Here is an 11,101-nt window from a genome sequence, read left to right on the forward strand (position 1 = left end):
GATGATTGTTGGACCACCAGGTCCGAGTCGCCATAGCATAGGATCCGGCGAATGCCAAGTTCTTTGGCAAGCCGGAGCCCGTGTATGAGCGCCTCGTACTCGGCCACATTGTTGGAGGCGGCAAAGTGGATCTGTAGCGTGTATCTGAGCTTGTCGCCTTTTGGAGAGGTAAGGACGACGCCGACTCCCAAGCCGGTGCGCATCTTGGACCCATCGAAGTGCATGCGCCAATGGGTGGAGTCGGGAGCCGGCGGCAGGTACTGGGTCTCGGCCCAGTCGACGAGGAAGTCGGCCAGCGCTTGGGACTTGATGGCAGTGCGGGGCTGGTAGAAGATCGTGTAGGGGGCCAGCTTGATGGCCCATTTCGCCACCCAGCCGGATGCGTCCCGGCTGCCTATGTTCTCGGCTAGCGGGGCAGTGCATACGACCGTGACGGGATGCTCTTGAAAGTAGGGCTTCAGCTTCTTGGCGGTGAAGTACATGCCGTAACACATCTTCTGGTAGTGCAGGTAGTTCTGCTTTGAGGCGGACATCACCTCTCTCAAATAGTACACCGGCCTCTGGACCGGCTGGGCTCGGCCTTCTTCTGGGCGCTGGACTACGATGACGGTACTGACCACCCGGCCGGTTGCAGCGATGTAGAGGAGCATGGGCTCTTTCTCAGTCGGCGCCGTGAGGACAGGCGGCGTGGCCAGCATCTTCTTCAGCTCGTGAAAAGCTTGCATGCCTGCAGGTCGACTCTAGAGGATCCCCGGGTACCGAGCTCGAATTCGCCCTATAGTGAGTCGTATTACAATTCACTGGCCGTCGTTTTACAACGTCGTGTTCAAGGAGGCTAAGCACCCGGTGAACTTCTGAATGTCTCGAAGCTTGGTGGGGATCGCCATTTTCTCAATGGCCTTCATCTTCACAGGGTTGCATTCAATGCCGCGTTCGGAGACCAGGAAGCCTAGGAGCTGGCCGGCTGGCACTCCGAACATGCATTTCTCGGGGTTGAGCTTGATTTGGAACCGGCGTAAGTTCTCAAAAGTTTCCTTGAGGTCTCCTAGCAAGGTGCCGCGCTTCTCCGTCTTCACCACGATGTCATCCACGTAAACGTGAGCGTTTCTACCGAGCTTCTTGAGGAGGCACTTCTGCATGCAACGCTGAAAGGTGGCACCGGCATTTCTCAAGCCAAATGTCATAGTCAGGTAGCAGAAAGCTCCAAATGGCGTGATGAAGGCGGTCTTCAGGCGGTCGTCCGGATCCAGCTTTATCTGATGATATCCGGAGTAAGCATCCAAGAAACTCAACAGCTCGCATCCGGCTGTGGAGTCTATCACTTGGTCAATCCTTGGCAGGGCAAAAGGATCTTTGGGGCAGGCCTTGTTGAGGCTCGTGTAGTCTATACACATGCGCCACTTGTTCTTCTTCTTTAGCACAAGGACCGGGTTGGCGAGCCACTCTGGAAAGAAAACTTCCATGATGAAGCCGGCCGCCAAGAGCCGGGCTATCTCCTCCCCTACAATCCTGCGTTTCTCCTCCGACAATCGGCGAAGGGGTTGTCTGACTGGCTTTGCGTCTTCTCAAACGTGTAGTTTGTGCTCGGTGAATTTCCTCGGAACACCCGGCATGTCCTTGGGGGACCATGCAAAGATGTCCCGATTCTCACGGAGGAAATCGGCGAGCTCGCCTTCCTATTTGCTGTTCAGGTTTGCCCCGATGACGGCAAACCTCTCTGGATGCTCGGGGTCAAGAGGTATCTTCTTCGTCTCCTTGGCCGGCTGGAAAGATCCTTGAGCGTCATGCTCCTTGGGGTCAGGGGACACGGCCGACTGTTTGCCGGCTATGGCCACGACTCGGTCCAACATCTTCTTCTCTTCGGCAATCACAAGGGACTCGGCTAGCCGGCTGCTGGCTACTGCGCACTCAGAGGACTTCTTGTAATCGCCGGCTACGGTGATGACGCCTTTGGTGCTTGGTATCTTCATCTTGAGGTATGCATAGTGAGGAACTGCCATGAATTTGGCCAAGGCAGGTCGCCAAGCAATGCATGGTAAGGGCTCTCCAGGTCCACCACTTCAAACCAGATTGCTTCCCGGCGGAAATGTTCCTTGTCCCCAAAAAGTACATCAATCTTGATCTTGCCAATGGGGGCGCAGGACAGGCCGAGTACGATGCCATGGAACACTGTCTGAGTAGGCACGAGCTGCTTCGTCTTGACATTTAGCTTCTCCAGGGTGTCACCGTACAGGATGTTGATGCTGCTCCCGCCGTCTATCAACACACGGGAGAAGCGGGCGGCGCGTCTGTCCGTTGCAAGGGTGGCTTCCAGGACCAAAGCATAAGAGCCGGGAGACGGCATCACCTCCGGATGGTCGGCCCAGCTCCAGCTGATGGGCTTTTCTGACCAATGCATGTGTCCGGCGGGGTTGGCAGCGACCACGCTAACTTCCTGGCGCTCTTGGCGTTTGCTGCGCCGGTCTTCCGGCTGGCTTGTAAAGACGATCTAGGTTGCTTGCTCATTAGGGAACTCATCATGCACGGCTCCGACTGCGGGCCGAGCGGCCGGAGGCGGCGGAGGCGGAGGCGGCGGGCCGGCAGGCGGAGGCGGCGCGAGCCCTTCGCCTTTAGAGATTCGGGTGAGCCAATGGCACTTCCGGGTCGTGTGGTTGGATGGCTTCGCGCCGCTGTGGAATTTGCAAGGGGTGTCGAGAGTTTTCTCGTAGGAGAAAGCGGGCTACCAAGCCGGCCTGCCGCCCTTGGGCTTCTTGGGCGCCGGTTGCTCTTCAGGCGGCGCGTCTTCGACTGTGGCCACCTGCCGACTAGCGGGAGGCGGCGTGGGGCCCCTGCGCTTGTGGTCGTTCGAGTGGGGGAGCCGGCCGGAATCCCTAGCCGGCGTCTTGGGCGCCGGGTTGAGTACCTTTCCGGACGCGTCTACCCGAAGCTCGGTCTTCATCGAGGAGTTGGCGGTGGCGTACTTGTCCGCTATGTTCAGAAGCTCGTCGAGGGTAGCCGGCTCGTCGCAGAGGAGCTTGTGCTTGAGGAGGGTGCCTTCTCGGCATCCGGCTGTGAAGTATTCTATGGCTTGCACCTTGTGCACCCCTTCACAGGAGTTGCGGAGCTCGGCCCAACGCGTGAGGTAATCGCGAGTGGACTCGGCGGGGCCTTGTACGCACAAGGAGAGCTGTCTGGGCTTGGGAGCCCGCTTGTAGGTGCTGGTGAAGTTGCAGATGAAGGCTTCTGTGAAATCTAGCCAGCTGTTGATGCTGTGCGGCTTGAGGCTGTTGAGCCAGGTCTGCGCCGTGCCTTGCAGCATGAGGGGCACGTACTTCACGGCAACGCGCCGGTTGCCGTTGGCTATGCTAACCGCCGTGGAGTAGTCGATCAACCAATCTTCCGGCTTCACGGAGCCGTTGTACTTGGGCGTGTCTCTTGGGAGCGAGAACCCTTTGGGAAAGGGCTCGTTGCGGATGCGGGGGCCGAAACATGGCGGGCCGACATCGTCTTCTTGTTCCAACGCCAGGGATCGTGCCAGGCGGTCGATCCGATGGCGGGCGTCGTTCTTGCCAATTCCTTCGCGGCGGCCTAGCCGGCCGCTGAGAGTCGGGTGCGCCACTGGCGGCGGGGCGGGATATCTCTCTCCACGGGGCGGAGGCGGAGGCAGGTCGCCCCGCCATTCCATGGCTCGGGGATGACCGTCCGCGTCTCGCTCGATGGAGATCCGGGTCCGGCTGCGGCTGGCAGCCGGCTCCTTCTCGCGTCGCGCGCGGGTCTTGCTCGTAGTCGGTGTCCGGGACGTCGCGCCCTGTTCTCGGCGCGGGGGAGGGCTTTCCGCGCAGGGGTCGGCTTCGTGTCGTTGCGCGGCTGCATCAATCAATTGCTGGATGCGCTGGGTCATGTGGGGGAGGTCTTCGGCCTCCAGGCCGTCCAGCTCGTCTTCGACCGCCTGGGCGGCACGCAAGTTCTCGAGCGGAGTGGCATAGACCAGGCGGTTGACTCCCAGCGTGTCGGCGATGACGGCGCCGCATTGCTTGACAAGGCCGGCCCGACTCGGCCCGCCCGGGGCCGGCGTGCCGAAGGCGGCGCGGTCAGCTTCGCGCTAATAGGCCTCAGTGAGACGTCTTACGGAAGCCAGCCTCCGGCCCTCTGCGAGGAGGGCGAGGCGGCGTGCCTCCAGTGCTTCGTCGTCGGCATTAGCCGGGATGGGAGCGGACAAGTCGTGGGCCGCCGTGTGCGAGGCGTCGTGGGCGCTCTCGTCGGTCGGGCCGCCGTGGCCGACAACCATCACTTTAGTGGTGACAGCATAGCAGCCGTCGGCTCGAGGAAGCGGGTCATTGTAGATCGTGACGTTGGTGGGGAAGGTGTCGTAGGAGGCCGTGTCGGAGTCGATAGGCATCGGGTCGGTGGAGCCAACCGACTCCAGGTCCACAGCGGGCTCGGTGGAGACATGGAGCTGGCCGAGAAGGTTGACGAGGTGGTCGGTGCCCGCATCGGAGGCGAGCTCGTCGGAGATGAGGGTTTCGTCGAGGAGATCGGCGAGGCTGCTCGCCGCGCAAATGCTGGTGACGCCTTGCAGCGCGTCGTGGCAAGCGCCATCGGGTGTGCCGGGCTGGCTATGCTCGCGGGGGAGGAATAGGGTTCCCGTCCAGAACAGGTCTCCGGACGACGGTGCACCTGGCCCCACGGTGGGCGCCAAATGTCGGGTGGTAGGTGCGATGCCAACGGGTGGCTTATCATTGTGGGAGCCAGTAAGACATCGCCGGTGCCTAGAAACGGGATAAGGTGAAGACATGCACGCCGGCAGATCTTACCCAGCTTCGGGGCTCTCCATGGAGATAACACCCCTACTGTTGCTCTGCGGGGTCTCCGCATGTTCACTAGATGAATCAAGTAGCTACACAACGCTCCTTGAGCTGTAGGGTGGGAGGAGGAAGAAGGGCACGGCTAGCCTGCTTCTTCTCCTTGTATGGTGTCTAGGACTAGCAAGGGGTCGGACCCTTTGCATGGGTGCTCCGGGGGGTTTATATAGGCCTACCCCCCGGGGATACAATGGTAATCCGACTGGGCGCGGGGCCCAGCCGTCTGTGACTGCGCTCGCCGGCTTCTGCGCTGGCTGCTGGGGCCCGCCGACTGGTGGGTCCCGCCGGCTGCCGGCCCCTTGGTCGACAGGCAGGCCCCACTGTCCAGGGCCTGGTCGGCGGCTGGTTACTGTGGCTCCATCTTGTTGTCGTGAGCTTCACCGTGGCAAGCATGGCTACAGTACCGCCGCCTGTCAGGCGATCGCTGTAGCCTCACCGCGTCTTGTCTCCTTAATGGGGCGTCCTCTTTGAGGGAGGCGGCAAGCCGGCTGCGGGGAGCCGGCTCTGTCTTGGGCCGACTGGTTGGAGGCATGGCCGCCTTCGGGCATCTCTCTGCTCAAAGGGGCCCACCGTCTGTGGGCCACGCTGGCGGCCCGTCGTGGGTGATGCCAGGGTCAACATGGAAACAGTGCCGCGCCGGACGGGTCATGCCTACCCCGCACGGCGCACTGTGCCAGGCGTGCTCCGGGATTCGGGGGTGGCAGATTTTACTGTAGCCACGCCCCGTCGCACCGCCGTTAGGTGGGTGCAAACTTTGTGGGTACGGTCTTGACCGCTTTATGGGGAGCCGGCTTCTTGGAGTCGGCCTTCTCATGGCCGGCTTCTTGGAGTCGGCCTTCTCAGGAGGGCTAAAGTCGGACCGCCTTCCGAAAGCCGGCCTGGGTGGCAGCCAGCGAGGGGAAGGCGGCCCCATGTCTTGGATTCTTGAGAGCCGGGCGGGCTCGTAACTTTTTCAGAAGGGCCAGGGGAAGCCGGCTAGGCTACCCATGTCTATTTACTCCGACACTCCTACTTCTGACCATTCTTACCCCAAGGCAGGTTATTTCAGACAGCCTCTTAATCCGGCCGATTCAAATTATCAGGTGACACCTCCTTCATCTTCTGGTGAATCGACAGCAACTCAACTCCCCCTTTGAAAACTGTGGCCGGGTAAGTTGTAAAAACCTTTCCTCTCAATGCACCATAAATCCTTTGAATAGGATGTTAATCCTCTTTTTTTTCTGTTTGCAGGGCCAAAGCCAGACCCAGTAAGAAAGCTCGGACCACCAATCCACTCGAAAATCCAGTCGCCGAAGAAGAAGAACCAAGAGGTGAACCGGAACAAACTCATGAACCGGAAAGTCCCCATCCTGAAGCTGCTTCTGATAACCCGCCCCTTGAAGGCCAAAACACTGATGAACCAGCAGACGCTGATCCTGCCGCGCCTGATGCTGAACCGGCAGAACCAAACCGGGCTAGTCCGGTGAAAGATGCTTAAATTCCAATATCATCAACCAAAAACTCTGAAGGCCAAGGTGATGACGTTATTATTACTGGAATGGGCCACAGCTCTCCTAGCCATCCCGTCATTTTGGCTCAACACAGTGCCAAAGAAGAACAAGCTACCAGGGAGAAAGGTAAATGGAGTAGCGATTTATCAAGCTATGCTCATCTTAACGCTGATGAGCTCCATTCTAGCTTCTTGAACTGTCTACACTCAAACCGGGATTATGAAGCCGGTTTGGTGAACTTGATGAAAGAGCGATATGAGGTAAATTCCTCTCCCTTTGTTTATTGATTTATAGCTGAAATACTATCCCATGTAGCCCCCAAGGGCCGTTTTATGATTGTTAATCATAAACCGGGTCTTTGTAACACTTTAAGCATCTCATCATTGATCCTTGCAATGGCAGGTCTCTAATAATAGATAAGACTCATCTTGAAATAATTAGATAACTTTCTGCAGCATAGCCCCCAAAGGCCGGTTTAACTTTGGCAAGTTAATCCGGTTTTTAATCCACGCATCCGTTTTAGAACAGACGCACATTAGCCCCCAAGTGTCAAGGATAATGCTTGCATTGTTCTGGAGACTTGTATAAAGTGTAGTACTTGAGAGCAAATAGGCATTAGCCCCCAAGTATGAAGTGCATAACTTTGTTATATGCTTTGTTCTTAGCACATATATATGATGTTTGTTTAACATACCTCCAACGTGGCAGGCTGAATTGAGAAGCAAAGATGCCCGAAATTCTGATTTGCAAGAAAATGTGAAGTCACAACAAGCCGAGGCTGAAAAGCCCAAAGAGGAGCTGACCCAGGCCCTGGCCGTGATGGAAACGTTGAAAGAATCTTTCAACAAAGGTCGTGCTAACTGGGAAATCAAGAAATCCGGTTTAACCAAAAGAGCTGTTGACGCCGATGCAGCCCTGAAGCCAGTGGTAGATGAACTAGCCGGTTTGAAACACCAAATCAATGCTATGACCTCTTCTATCTTTGGTAAGTACCTGCTTTTATGTGTGTTACATAATTTGAGGAACATTATAACTGACAAAAATGTTGATAAAATCTTTGGCAGGTACCCGGATCGCTCATCTTGGCACATATATGCGGATGAAACTCAAAGCGGCATACACATTGATCGAACAGTTGTACTCTGGGTCTCAACGGGCTATTTACACGACAGCTTATAACAAACCGGCTCCCACTTTGATTAAAGAAACTCTTGAGAAGTTGGCCATGTTACCAGCCCGCATCGCCGAGTTGAAGAAAGCAGCTGCCAGAGCCGGCGCTTTAACTGCACTTATTCGAGCAAAAGCCTGGATTCTAGATCTTGAAGCGGAAGACATCATCAAAGGATACCCAGGTGTTAAAGAAGATGGTTCCAATTTTGACAATGATGATCTCCGGCGGCTGACCAAACAGATGCGGCTAGCAGCCAGCAAGTTGGCCGATGATACAGATTTGTCCCATTTTCAACCGTTTTACAATGCGGAGGGGAAGAGGCAGCCGACCGACATCCATGAAGTTGAAGAACTTGTGCCTCCGATTCGTAAGCACACTTATGCTCCTGATATTAACCCCTACAATCTTATCCATGAGGAAGCAGTGTTTCAAGTTTTAATGGGAATTGATTGGTTAACGATTGATTTCCAGCGTCTGAGGAGGGATGAAGAAGTGCCCACACCGACTGACCCTCAACCATCAAACTGTCCAGATGAAGCATCCTAAACCGGTCGCTGGTTTACTGTCCACCGTGTGCTGATCTTGTGAGAAAAAATTATGCCATTGGAGCCGTTTTGAAGGCTTCTTGTAATAGGATAGCTAAAAAACTCCTTTATTTACCATGCCATCGAGCATGTTCTGTAATGCCTCATGACAACTTGTGCCACCTTTGGAGATATATTTATGCATAACCCATGATGAAGTGTGTTCCTGGGTTTAACAACTTAAAAGTGTCTAGCGGTTTACCGCTAGACTGGTCAATATATCCAGGAAGTGTACAGGACATAGATGAAATAATCAAAATATTTGTACAAAAAGCAGTATACATAACATACTTCATTGGTTGACCAACGGTGTATACGGCAAAGGTGTAAATACCAATCCGGAGCGTTGATAATCTCATCTTTATACTGCCGGTTTATATATTAAATCGGACCGGGATAACTACCGAGTTTTCTTTATAACACTGGTGATTTAGTCAAACCAGACCGGGTCAATAAACACTGGTTTATAACTGTTCATGTGTCAACAACTTGTAGTTGAAAAGCAAGCCGGGTCAAGGACACCGGTTTATCAAAAAATATTTATGAATTTCAACAAACAAAATTCAAACAGGAAAATATGCAAGGCTTTTTATGAGCTATCAAGCTCCAAATCGAGGCTTTTCATGCGCTGCCAGGCCTCTGAGTTAAACCATTTAACAAAGCCTTTTAAGATGGGCCTCCAATTAACCAATCATCGTTTTAACTTTAACAAGTTCAGGGTCTATAAAAGATTGACATGTCAAAAGTTCGATGGGTCATACCAGGATTACCTGGACAGGAGTGGCTTACTTGATGAAGGCAGGTTAACCCGGGTTTTTAGGTGAATACACCAGGCTTCCAAGCCATGGCTTGATAGCCAATTATGAGGGTCCTTTCAAACTCTTTGTTGCCTTGCATAAAGAGCCCCCAAGTAACTTTGTGAGCTGTGCTCAGTGGGTGCCCATGTTTGAGTTTGTGCTTTGTGCAACACTCTCTTTGGCCCCACATAATTTCCTTTCTGGCTAAACGCCTATCAAGAGGTGTAGCTGTGGTGTGATAACAACCAAGCCCCCTAGTGATATCCCTCTGTCATTTCCAACCGATCAAGAGGTGTAGCTATGGTTCAGATATGACCAAGCCCCCTAGTGATATTCTTTATATCCATGCGGCTGTAGAGACCGGTTTAACAAAAAACTCCGCTTTGTCAGTAGAAACTCTTGTGAGCACACACATGATGTAAAAAGAACAGAGACCCCGCTTTAATGGAGGCTCCGGTTTATTATATAATATATACATTTTCATAAATATGTACATAGGAAGAGCCTATGGATCAAGTATAGTAAGGCCGAAGAAGAGCTATGTTCCATGGCCGCTTGGTCTCCTCCTCCGATTGACGTGAGTCTTTATGCTCTTGAACATCAATGAGGTAGTAAGACCCGTTGTGCAGATTTTTGCTGACCACAAAGGGTCCTTCCCAAGGTGGGGATAACTTGTGCATATCAGTCTTGTTGGGTGGTAGGTGCGACATATGCCAACGGGTGGCTTATCATTGTGGGAGCCAGTAAGACGTCGCCGGTGCCTGGAAACGGGATGAGGCGAAGACATGCACGCCGGCGAATCTTACCCAGCTTCGGGGCTCTCCATGGAGATAACACCCCTACTGCTGCTCTGCGGGGTCTCCGCATGGTCACTAGATGAACAAGTAGCTACACGGTGCTCCTTGAGCTGTTTGGCGAGAGGAGGAAGAAGGGCACGGCTTGCTCTCTTCTCCTCCCTATGTGGTGTCTGAAACTAGCAGGGATTGATCTCTTTTTGCATGGATGCCCCGGGGGGTTTATATAGGCCTACCCCCCGGGGGTACAATGGTAATCCGGCTGGGCGCGGGGCCCAGCTGTCTGTGTCTACGCTCTCCGGCTTCTGCGCCGGCTGCTGGGGCCCGCCGGCTAGTGGGTCCCGCCGGCTGCCGGCTCCTTGGTCGACAGGCAGGCCCCACTGTCAGGGCCTTGTCGGCGGCTGGTTACTGTTGCTCAATCTTGGTGGCGAGGGCTTCGCCGAAGTGGGCGTGGCTATAGTGCCGCCGCCCGGTGGGCGATCACTGTAGCCTCACGGCGTCTTGTCTCCTTAACGGGGCGTCTTCTTCGAGGGAGGTGGCAAGCCGGCTGTGGGGAGCCGGCTCTATCTTGGGCCGACTGGGGGAGGTCTGGCCGCCTTCGGGTGTCTCTCTGCCCGAAGGGGCCCACCGCCCGTGGGCCGTACTGGTAGCCCGTCGTGGATGACATCAGGGTCAACGTGGCAACAGTGCTGCGCCGGACGGGTCATGGCCACCCGTACGGCGCACTGTGCCAGGCGTGCTCCGGGATTCGGGGGTGGCAGGCTTCACTGCAGCCATGCCCCGTCACATCGCCGTTATGTGGATGCAGACTTCGAGGGTACGATCTTGACCGCTTTATGGGAGCCGGCTTCTTGGAGTCGGCCTTCTCACGGCCGGCTTCTCGGAGCCGGCCCTCCCGCGACTTCTCTTCATGAGGGCTGAAGTCGGGCCGCCTTCCGATAGCCGGCAAGGGGAAGGCGGCCCTGTGTCTTGGATTCTTGAGGGCTGAAGTTGGCTCGTAATTTTTTCAGAAGGGCCAGGGGGGCGGCTAGGCTACCCATGGTTATTTACTCCGACAAGTCTGATCCTAGATGAGCCGGAGCACCAAATCACCTTCTTGAAAGGTTCTGGTTTTAACCCGGCGCCTGTGATAATGTCAGAGATCTTGTTGATAAATCACCGATCGTGCTGCTGCAAGATGGCGCTCTTCATCCAACAGGTCCAGAGAATCCTGACGTGCCATCTCATTATCAGCTTCAACATAAGCTGTCACACGGGGCGAATCGTGACGGATGTCACTAGGAAGAACGGCCTCCGCTCCATAGACCATGAAGAAAGGTGTGTAACCCGTAGACCTATTGGGTGTGGTGTTGATGCTCCATAACACAAAAGGTAGCTCCTCAACCCAACAACCCAGCGTCCGCTTTAAGGGAACCATAAGCTTG

Source organism: Triticum urartu, chromosome 5, assembly GCF_003073215.2.
Source record: "Triticum urartu cultivar G1812 chromosome 5, Tu2.1, whole genome shotgun sequence".
Classification (NCBI taxonomy): Eukaryota; Viridiplantae; Streptophyta; class Magnoliopsida; order Poales; family Poaceae; genus Triticum; species Triticum urartu.